This window comes from Pleurodeles waltl, chromosome 6, assembly GCF_031143425.1.
Source record: "Pleurodeles waltl isolate 20211129_DDA chromosome 6, aPleWal1.hap1.20221129, whole genome shotgun sequence".
Lineage (NCBI taxonomy): Eukaryota > Metazoa > Chordata > Amphibia > Caudata > Salamandridae > Pleurodeles > Pleurodeles waltl.
In genome coordinates, this window is record NC_090445.1 from 275,557,872 (window position 1) to 275,570,133 (window position 12,262).

Here is a 12,262-nt window from a genome sequence, read left to right on the forward strand (position 1 = left end):
TCACGAGATTCTAGCTGAATTAGCCCAAACATATACATTTAAATTGAATAAGTCCAAAGTGTTACAGAGAAGCTTAAACTTTAATGATCGACATCTTGCTAACATGAGACCACCAGGAATGAAATGATAGATTAAGGAATTAATTGACTACATTTAAAAATAGAGTGAGTGAATTAGACAGGTGGATAGGAAGATATTAAAGAAGAAGGAACCACAGAAAGTAAGGTTAGGTCTGCCTCCAGCTGGAGCAGATGAAGATGAGGAAGATATTCAAGTGTTTCCAATAAGAGAAGTTCTAGGTGAAGGTCATGTTCATGTACTCTGTAGTAGTAGTGATATTGCGTCATTCACAAATGATTTCCGAAAATTGAGAGAGAAGCATGTGTATATACAGGTAGAGCAATTTGTGAAACTTTCAAAAGTTTAATGGGAAAATGTTAACACCATGTTTGACATTGTTGTTTTAAGTGACTTATGGGTTCAATGCAAAGTATCTGTGGATTGGCCTCAAAAAGAACCTATGAGAAGTTCAGAGACTAAAGCTCCTATTCTGATAGTGATTAAGAAGTATCACCTGGGGATTTCATTCTTGAAATTAAAAGTGTCTCCTAAAGAAATTGATTGGGTTAAGATTGACAAAACGACTCAAGAGTCCAAAGAGTCGATACATTCCTACTATGCGAGTGTTAGAGTTGTTCAAACAGTATAGTGGCACAGAGACTATTGAGGCAAAAGACATGGCACACTTTGTGTTCTGATTTATGCAGGGATTGAAACCTGAAGTTAATACAATGATTCAGCAGCATTTAATTTGATGGCAGAGTAAGCTGATTGACGAAATTCTGAGATATGTGAAATATTGTGGAGATGAAGCTGAGGAAATTGAAAGAAAAGATGATGGTGGTACATATGAAAGTTGCACAAGGAGTCAGAATCCACCGTTAGTAGGGAATATTGGTGCTATGCAGGGAGTGTAGCAGCAGGGCATTCCGGTGATGCAATGAGGTAATGGATTTCAACAACAGGGTGGAGGACAAGGTGTTCATATAGACCTGAGAACAGGAGTCGATGTGGTGACTTTGAAAAGGACTCATCCATGTCATGTTTGTGGCAAAGTGGGCCATTGGAAGGGGGAGTATTGTTTTAATCTGAATAATGTGATAAATGAGAATCAGGTACAGAATGGAGGATTTGTGCAACCTCAAGGAAATCTGGTTCAGTCACAGCATATACAAAGAGAGTGAATGCAACATTTTAATGTGCCCTGTAGTCAAACGATGCAAATTCCACAAGCTCCAATGCCCCAATGAATGGTAAATGTTCCCAGATGAGATGTAATTTGAATCAAGTCCTAGGGAATGTCTCAACAGTACCCCATGAACCCAACAGATGAGGATTACAATTCTGATAAATAACAATGACAGTGCCTGAGGGGCACTAATCACCACTGGTGCTACCTGCTTTACTGTGAGAACAGCAGAGGTTCCCAACCTACCTCTCTCAGCAAAGAAAATCCAAGTTATATGAGCTGCAAATAAACAATTGACTAACCCCCGTTACAGAAGCTGTACTTGTTGGGTCCTTTGAAGAGAATCACCGATTTGTAGTGTGTGATTCGAGTCCTGTGAGTCTGGTTGGACATGAACTCTTATGCAAACATAATTCCTCTATCTATTGCACTCCAAGAAGCATAGAGATTCAAACTCATGATGAGGATGTTGCATTTAATATTGTGAATGAAATTCCATATGTCAGATTGTACATCTGCTGACTAGTGATGATTGTCCGGCAGATCTGAGAGACACAGTACTACCTGAAGTCTGGGACTTTTCAGAGAAAGACATAGGTCTATTCAAAGGTACTGAGCCTGTATGGATAACTGTAAAGTCAAATGAGTATCCAAGAATCCTACAATATAAAATGACCCTTGAAACCATTGTTAAGATAAATCCAGTGATCCACTCCATGATTGAGCAAGGAAACCTTAAAGGGATTATAGGAAGTCCATCTAACTCTCCCATCATGGGACTGCGGAAGCCCAATGGAAACTGCTGCATAGTCCAAGACTAGAGGAAGTTCAATGAGATTGTGGTTCCTTGTTGTCTCATGGTATCGAATCCAGGTGTGATTTTGTTTCAGATTCCATGCGAGGCTGAGTGGTTCTCTGTGATCGACCTTTACCAAGCATTCTTCTCCATTCTGTTGCATGAGGAAAGTTAGTTCCTCCTCGCATTAGTTTGGTAGTCAGCTTTTGGCATGGTGCTGAGTCCTACAAAGGTATACCGAGAGTCCATAATTCTTTAAACAGAATGTGAAAAAGAATCTGGAGACCCTAAAGATGCCCAGGAGGGGCATGTGGCTGGTGAGGTTGCCGCTGGAGAGAGCAACTGCTGACAAGTAGGCAGACAGCTGCCGAGCGGTTTCTTCACTCCTGAGGACCCAGGGAGCGTTCCTTGCTGTACATGGCAGCCTTGTGTGTCTGCTCTCTCCTCTTCCTTGCTTCAAAACGGGGGCAGTCGCTATAGCCTTGCTGATATCACTAGCAGGAAAGAATGGCGACCCTTGACAAGGTCCTCGATCCTGCTAATGCTCATTTACTTTACTGCCTCACATGTAATTATGGGTGCAGGATCACCCGTGCCTGACAGGTGGATTCCCTCTAGCTGGATTACATGTGAAAAAAGCACCACCAGACTGTGATATGTTAGGGGGCATTTATTTTGGGTTTTACCTTCCCCCTACGCAGGTTATTGTCCTCCTTACTGATAAGTGTCATTCCTAAGGAGGATTTCCTCGTAACTGCTTGCTAACCATGACATGTGGTTGTCTCTTTTTACCTGATGTGATGACATCTGCAGAGGGACAGATGTGTTATGACATATGTCATATGGAAATGTTTTCATAATATGTGCATTTACTTTGGTGATAATGATGACCTGCCAAGTGGGAATGGTTTCATTCTATGTACCTTCATGGTGATAATGATGGTATGACAACTGCTTATTTTTGCAGAATACTGCTAACTATGTGGTGATCTGACTATTGCTGGTTTGCAGAGTGCTAGTAACCAATGTGTTAATCTGACAACTTCTTGATAGCAGGCTATCACTGATACCTTTTGTTTTTGGTCTAGTGCTGTTTTGTGCAACAGAGTTTATTTTTATATAAATTGTTGTGGAGTTTTCTTTATGGTATATTTATTGCGTCACTAATATTGTGAGTGTTGTGCAAACACTGTACACATTGCCTCTGGGATAAGCCTGACTGCTTGTGCTAAGCTACCAAGGGGGTAAGCAGGGGTTGTCTTGGGTGTATAGCTTTCATGCCCTGAATAGAGTGGTGGTCCCTGCCTGGCTGAAGTGCCTACCCTAGATAACCAGGGACCCCATTTCTAACAGCCGCCACAAATTTGTGAAGGACGGAGAGGCACCATGAGATGATCCTGGTGCGCTGTTGTCAACCATGTCATGTGATCTTTTTGGCCTGCTTATCGTGAGTGATTCGGGAGGTATAAAGGTCAGAATAATAATGGCGAAAATGATTGACAACTTGATCAGCTGCATGTAGAGGTGGACTCCAGTCATCTTGAATGGACAACACTGCGCTGTCCTCCCAGATAGGTTGGATTAGGGCTGCTAGTGTAGCACCCAGCTGTTCACCTTCACCATAAATCAGCACTGTTGCATATTTAACCAGGTGCGTGACCTCACTCTGGGCCGGTTCATTATATTCAGCTAAACGAGCTCTGATATCACCAAGCAGTGCCTGCTCTACCATTTCATTATGGGTTTATTCTAAGTCAGTGAGTTCCTTCTCCAGTCTTGCCAAGAAACCACAGAGAGAACAGAGCACACCTGTGTGTTTTGAGACAGAACTCCACAAATATATACTTTAACTGCTTCCCAGATAGTAGCAAATTTCAACAAAGTCCCTAGGTTAGTGTGAAAAAATTAATCTGACACCGGGTGAGCTCCTCATGAAAAGCAGAGTCCAGTAAAGAATACTGCAGTCGTAGTATGCTCACGGTAAACGTTTGCAACATTGGACATGAGTGACCAGGCTGCCAGCCAGAAGCCAAAAATCAATGAGCATGTGTATGTCATGGGCGGATGAAGTAGTGAATGTATCCTCTGCCCAAGGGGGATTGATAGCATCAGATGTCTAACAAACTGCATTAGTTGGCTGTAGCAGTGATAGTGCGAACCGCAGCCAAAGGCCACCAAGTCAGGCCCCGGGAGAGATCAAATTCAGGAGTTAAGAGACAATTGAAATTGCTGAAAATGCTGACCCTGGGTCAACGAAAACATCCTGAAGTTTGGTGCCTGAATCGCGCCCTATTAATTTTCTTTGGGCATGTGCAGTAAAACCTGCTGCATAGCAAGTTCCCTGCATGTGTCTCTGTGTGAGCAGTTCACTGTCCAGGACCAGGTTTATCTCCTGCAAAATGGCTACATCAGTTTTATGGCACTGTAGGTACAATATCACTTTACAGATGTTCCTGTTATTATTGAACCCCTTCACGTTCCATAAAAGGAAACTCAGTTATAACGGGCGCCCTATATCTTCCTTAAGCTTCACCTGTCAACCATGGCTGCAGTTCTCAGTATAGGTAAGCCAAGCACCCTGCCAGCCTTGTAGTGCCATCTACACTCACTAATGAAAATTATGTAGTCGTATAAAACCCAATCCACACCCCACCCATGCTGCACCCCCAAAAGATAACACAACTGTAAATCACGCTCCCCAAACCATCCCAAAACCCCCAGAATGAAACCCCAAGATGAATAGATTTTGACCACAGAGGACCCCAGCTACAGTGAGTCACCAAACTTTCTAACTTTAATTCCAAACACACAAAATTAAATCATACCAACCACGAGGTCCATAACATGAGCTTTGGGCAAACTTTACCCAGGGCGAATAAACAATCCTTAGGAGGAGCAAACAGACTAGGCCACAAAGGGACTGTACATTTAACATCCCCAGCAAGCTCTCCAGCCACTCCTCCCCCAACATAAGACATTTGGACATTAAGCACATCTTCAACTGCAACATTGTCAACATTGCCCTAGGAGAGCAATGCAATAGAAAGAGAGGAGTGAGAACAGGAACAAATTGAGACAATATAGGAGACAGAAATAAAAAAACACATTAGTCCAGCCCTTCTAGGTTCTGAGAGACCTTTGGCTCATCTTCATTAGACCTTGGTGAATGCCCACAGGCACCAGCCATTTCACGTTTCCTAAGGAATTGCTGCAGGAGTTTAGGGTTGCTGAGAAGCTTAGTTTTCCTATCAATGGTTACATTGAAGTGAGCTGGGTAAAGTATAGCGTAGTCTAGAGTCAGTTCTTGCAGCTTATGTTTTGATGGGAAGAACTGTCTTGATGGAAGGAATGCGCCTCCTGGACTTGTAGCGTGAAATCGGGGAAAATGGATAGTTCAGTGCCCTCGTACCAAAGTGTCTGCAATACCAGAGACCAGAAAAGCAGAGCATAATGGTCATAGTAACTGAGCAGTCTGGCAATAATCTGGCAAGGCCTGGCCCCTGGTACTGGGTGGGCACAAGAGAGTGGTGGGTGCACTCCACCACGAATATGTTGGAGAAGGTCTCTTGCCCCATCAAGTCAAGAGATGTTTTTCTACGAAAGTTTCCATGTTACCAACATTTGTGGATTCTTCTAGGTACACTATACACAGATCATTTCGATGGAAGCAAGCCTCTAAGTCCTCAGCCTTGGCCTGCAGTGTGGTAAACGTCTTCCAAGGTTGTCTCTATGCTCTCTAAGCTCTGACCTGCTCACCCTCTTCCTAGGATAACTGCCCCTCCATGTTCAGATACTCTGCATGCTTGTCAATGGGCTCTGACATTCTGTCTATACGATAGGAGAGAGCGCATTTCTTGCCATCAGACTTTGGAAGACTAAGCTGTATGACAATCAGAATTTGACACAATTATCCACCCAACTCTGAACCAGAGGTATCAGGGCCCAACACAGGTGCCACTGTGCTTTCCTTAGGTCGGCCGCTTTGGCTGATATTTTTCCATCTTGCAGATCACGACCAATGTTGGGAGGCCCCCAGCTGGAGAGAAATGCAGTCAGGGCAAACCCACCACAGAGCTATTCAAGAGTACTATGGGCTGCTCAGTATAGCACCTTATGCTGGTACGCCACCACCAGAACCAAAGTTCCCAGGGGGGCCCCTAGCCCAATTCTCACCGCAAGTCCCTGGACAGTGGTAAGGAGCACAGGCGCTGATCCAGCATAGCAATGTCGAGGACCTTACAGAGGATACTACTTCCAGGTCATGGCACTTAGGGGTGTGAGAATCTCCATTACACACATCAAAGGGGGTGAATTCTCATGCACTTTAGGGCAACAGATAACAGGAGCTGTCACTGGATTTCACCACAGGGAGGGCTTTGCAGCACCCTAGCCAGAGCAAGGGCAGATTCCAGTCTGGCACTGTGGCAGGCGAGGGTACAATTTAGGGGCTGCTCTTGGGGGACCACGTCCAGCCACCCGTGCCCCCATCACTTACTTTTGCTGTATACTGTCCCCATGGGTGGGCCAGTAAAATGGCCGACGTTGGCCTCTCCATCGCTGAAGGAGTGCGGCCTGAATCCAAAGGTCCCAGGGGGGCTTGAGGCCTACAGATGCACCTGTGCAACAAGGAGCTGTCCCAAGTCCGAGTCCCAGCTACTCACTCACCTCAAGCCCCCAGGGATGGCAGGGGACACAGGCCCCAGGTCACTTGGCTCTCCTGCTTTACATCACGACCCCCAGCAGGGCCGCCAGTCAGAGATGAGATCCCAGGTCGTTGCTGCAGGCCTCTTCCGTGGATCTCAGCAACCACACCAGTCAATTCCAGATCTGCACGCAGGTATGGTTGCATGGGGATGTGAATTTCCCCTCCTGAGCACCAGAGGCAGCTGAAATGCACTGGCCAGGCTCAGTACCAATCCAAAGGCCTCACAGTGGGCCCCACAGCCCACGCTCTCTCTCAGCCACATGACCGATGGTGAGGACTGGTCACAGAGTCCCAGGTGGCGTTGCAGTGCAAAATTTTGGCAGGGTTAGTAACCCCAGATACACAACAGATAGGGTTGCTAGGGCGGCTGCCTTGATGTGCAATTTGGGCAGCGGATTATTTAGGATTCACAAAGGGGCTGAAGAGGCTGGCTTATAAGGCAGCCATCATCAGGCCAGGCAAGCTCGGTCCCCATGTGAAAGCATTGTTTTGGGTCACCCTTTGAATGTTTTTGTTCCTCACACTGTAGAAATGTCCTTAACTCACATTAAGACACAGCACCTCACAAACAGTAGATTGACAAGGTATGAAGAGGTAATTTTGGCAGCACCTAATGTAAACACAGAGGCCCTCATTACATCCCTGGCAGTCTGTGTTAAAGTGGTGGCAATACTGCCAACAGGCTGGCGGTAACAAAAATGGAATTATGACCACGGCGGAAACCGATCATAGAGACAGCCACTTTAACACACCGACCACCAAGGCGGTAGCAACAAGCACCATGGCGGTAACTGCCAACAGCCAGGCGGAAGACAATGTACCACCCACTGTATTACAACAGGCCTATCCGCCACCTTTTCCGGGACATGACCATAAACATCAAAAGCACAGCGGAAACAGTATACAGAAGGCAAAGGACTCACCCCTGGAGACACAAGGAAGAAACACGCAGCCATGGAGCTCGAGTTGCAGGTGTTCCCCATGCTCGTTGATCTCCGTCTTCACTATGAGGACCAACACCGACAAAGATGACCACGGTGAGTACTGCTGCCTAGCACACAGGGGAGAGGGGGAGGAAAAAGAGAGTGACACACACACACAGGCAACACCCCCCTGCCCCAACACCATACACATAACCAGATGCGGTAACATTACACATTCACCCCGTACCGCTCAGGAATAATCCAAGGACAAAAGGAATTGATTAAAGTGGGTGTAATAAGATAAAAGTGTAGAAAGTCGTGCTTCAAAATCAAAACAGTATATATACTTATATACAAATGGAGGGACACTGCCTAGTCCACAATGTCCATGGGCCACAGGGCCACATCACATAGGCCAAGGCCCCACTTGACTCCTGCAACAACATGGAGAGAACACCGCAGGGGCATCAGGTCGAAAATACACAGGCACCTCAGGAGGACGGGGAACGGGGGGCACCTCAGCCGGGAAGTGGTACAACATCACTGGTCGTGGAGGGGGCTACGTGCCCTGTGCGATGTCCTGGGGAGTGCAAGGCCACAGTCGCTCAAGTGGGTGGTTTGCCCACTGCTTGGTCCTAGGGAGTGCAAAGCCACAGGGGAGTGCAAAGCCACAGTCGCTCAAGTGGGTGGTTTGCCCACTGCTTGGTCCTGCGGAGTGCAAGAAATGCCAAGAAATGCCCACCAGACACCAGGGAGTTTTTTTTGGTATATTATTGAATGAGGGGAGCGGCCCCTTTGGCAAGTGCCGCTCCCCAGGGGGGCAAAGTATTTTTAGGCCATTTCTGCCTCCTCTGGGCAGATTGGCCTATTATAATTAGGCTGATCTACCCCCAGGGGGGCAGAAACCGCTACACACCAGGGGATAATTTTTCTTTTGTTTATTTTCTTTTTTTATCTGTGGGGAGCGACCCCTTAGTCAAGGGGTATTTTAGCCATTTCTGCCCCCCTTGGGGGCAGATCGGCCTATTTTTATTAGACAAATGTGCCCCCAGGGGGTCAGAAACCACTAGACACCAGGAAGTTGTATTTTTTTGTGTCAATTTCACACAAGGGGAGTGACCCCTTAGGCAAGTGCCATTCCCCTGGGGGGCAAATTTATTGTAGGCCATTTCTGCCGACCTTGGGGGCAGATTGGCCTATTTTTATCAGACTGATCTGCCCCCAAGGGGGGGCAGAAAGCCCTAGGCATCAGAGATTTTTTTTTTTGCAGCAATTTCACGCAAGAGGAGTGTCCCCTTAGGCAAAGGTCAGCCCCTGGGTGGATCAAATTTATTTTACGCCATTTTTGCTCCCCTTGGGGCCAGATTGGCCTATTTCTATTAGGCCGATCTGCCCCCTGGGCGGAGGCACAAACCACTTCAGCTTCAGGGATTGGTGTGTGTGTGTATTTTGTTTGGGGGGCAGCCCCTTGGGCAAGGGTCGCTCCCCATGAGGGCACATTACTGTTGGCCTAGATCACCCTATTTTTGGAAGGCCCTTCTGCCCCCAAGGGGGGCAGAAAGTCTACCAGAAACCAGAGAAGGTTTTTTTTTCAAAATAAGAGAGTGGGGGTATGGCAATACCCCACCCCAAATAAATGGGGCCAAAGTTATTCTGTCCACCAGTGGGCAGATGGGGCAAGTACACCCGATGGACACCCTGGGGGGGCAGGAAGTCTACTAGATGCCAGGGAATTTAAAAAAAATAGTGTGGTGGTGACTACCACCCGTCATGGTTATGCCCTAACTGAAGGAGGTAACAGTCTTTCAGCTCTTCCCTCAAACACTAAAACATCTTATCTCATGGCAAGCAAGAGGACATTTGATTATTTTGGGTTTTGCTTTTACATTTGGGCCATGAGAGCTTGGCTAACTCTCAAAATTGTCCCACTTGGAATGATGAGGGCTGCAATTTTGGGACTTTGGGACGCTGCCATGTACAAAAATCCACAAGACCTAGACACATCTGAAAACTAAACATCTGGGTGAGTCCAGGGTGGTGTGCTTCACATGCACCACACACCATTTTCTTACCCACAATGCCCTGCAAACCTCCAATTCTGCTGGAAATCACAGAATGTTGTGATGGAACCTTCTGGAATCTGCAGGAATCCACAAAATTCCTACCACCCAGCATTGCCCTTTTGGACCTGCTTTGGTTCCCCCTTAATTTCAACATGTTTTTGACTCTTCCCTGTCACAGGCACTTGGCCCACCTATACAAGTGAGGTTTCATTTTTACTGGGAGACTGAGGGGAACGTTGGGTGGTAGGAAATTGGTCCCAGTGCGGTGATCCCACACAGAAATGTGGGAAAAATGTGATTTGTAAGCTAAATTTGAGGTTTACTGAGGATTCCGGGTAAGAAAACAATGGGGGATACACGCAAGTCACACCTCCCTGGACTCCCTTGGGTGTCTAATTTTCAGAAATATCTGCGTTTGGTAGGTTTCCCTGTATGGCTGCTGCGCTCAGGACCAAAAACGCAGGTGTCCCCCCCCCCAACAAAAAACAGGTAGTTTTGCATTTGATAATTTTGATGTAACCAGACAGTGTTTTGGGGGATTTCCTTTTGCGGGTACTAGGCCTACCCACACAAGTGAGGTACCATTTTTATTGAAAGACTTGGGGGAACACTTGGTGGAAGGATATTTGTGGCTCCTCTCAGATTCCTGAAGTTTCTGTCACCGAAATGTGATGAAAAGGTGTTTTTTTGGCCAAATTTTGAGGTTTTCAAAGGATTCTGGGTAACAGATCCTAGTGATAGCCCCACAAGTCACCTCACCTTGGATTCCCCTACGTGTCTAGTTTAAAAAAATGCATGGGTTGGTAGGTTTCCTTAGGTGCCGGCTGAGCTAAAGGCCAAATTCCACAGCTAGGCACTTTCCCAAAAAACATATTTGTTTTCTTTGGGAAAATTTGATGTGTTCACGTTGTGTTCTGGTGCATTTCCTGACGCGCTAGGCCTACCCTTGGGTGTCTAGTTTTAAAAAATGTCTGCATTTGGTAGGTTTCCCTGTAGGGCTGCTGAGTCCAGGACCAAAAACGCATGTGCCCTCCCCTGCAAAAACAGGTAGTTTTGTATTATATAATTTTGATGTGTCCAGATAGTGTTTTGGGGCATTTCCTTTCGCGGGCTCTAGGCCTACCCACACAAGTGAGGTACCATTTTTTTCGGGGGACTTGGGGGAACGCTGGGTGGAATGAAATTTGTGGCAAAGGATTCTTGGTAACAGGACCTGGTAAGAGCCCCACAAGTCATCCCATCCTGGATTTCCCTATGTGTCTAGTTTTAAAAAATGCACAGGTATTGTAGGTTTCCCTAGGTGCTGGCTGAGCTAGAGGCCAACGTCTACAGCTAGGGACTTTGCTCAAAACACGTCAGATTTTAATGTAAAAACGTGATATGTCCATGTTGCGTTTCCTGTTGCGAGCATTATGCCTACCCACGCAAGTAGGGTACCATTTTTATTGGTAGACTTGGGGGCACACAGAATAGCAAAACATGCGTTATTGCCCCTTGTCATTCTCTACATTTTTTCCTTCTAAATATAAGACAGTGTGTAAAAAAGATGTCTATTCGAGAAATGCCGTGTAATACACATGCTAGTATGGGCTCCCCGAAATTCAGAGATGTGCAAATAACCGCTGCTTCTCAACACCTTATCTTGTGCTTATTTTGGAAATACAAAGGTTTTCTTGATACCTATTTTTCACTCTTTATATTTCATCAAATGAATTGCTGTATACCCGGTATAGAACGAAATCCCATTGCAAGGTGCAGCTCATTTATTGGCTCTGGGTAACTAGGGTTCTTGATGAACCTACAAGCCCTATATATCCCTGCAACTAGAAGAGTCCAGCAGACATAATGGTATATTGCTTTAAAAAATCTGACATGGCAGGAAAAAGTTACAAGTTACCCCTTGCTGAATTCAAAATGTTGTCTACTTTTCAGAAATGTTTAGCTTTCTGGGATCCAGCATTGGTTTCACACCTATTTCTGTCACTAACTGGAAGAAGGCTGAAAGCACAAAAAATAGTAAAAATAGGGTATGTTGCAGTACAATGTCAAAATTGTGTTAACAAATGGGGTTTTCTGATTCAAGTCTGCTTGTTCCTGAAAGCTGAGAAGATGGTGATTTTAGCACCGCAAACCCTTTGTTGATGCCATTTTCAGGAGAAACACAAGCCTTGTTCTGCAGCCCTTTTTTCCCATTTCTTTAAAAAAAACGAAATTTTCGCTGTATTTTGGCTAATTTCTTGGTCTCCTTCGGGGGAACCCACAAAGTCTCTAGAATCCCTAGGATGTTGGAAAAAAGTCGCAAATGTGGAGTGGGTAGCTTATGTAGACAAAAAGTTATGAGCGCAAACTGCCCCAAATAGCCAAAAAAAGGCTTGGCAACTGAGACGGAAAAGGCCGGGCAGTGAAGGGGTTAAAGACACAATGTTGTTTAATGTATAAATGCAGTTAGGTAATGTGCTCATACCATTATCAACAACAGCTTGAGCTCTCTAAATTCTCTTTATCTATTTGCTCAAAAGTGCAGCA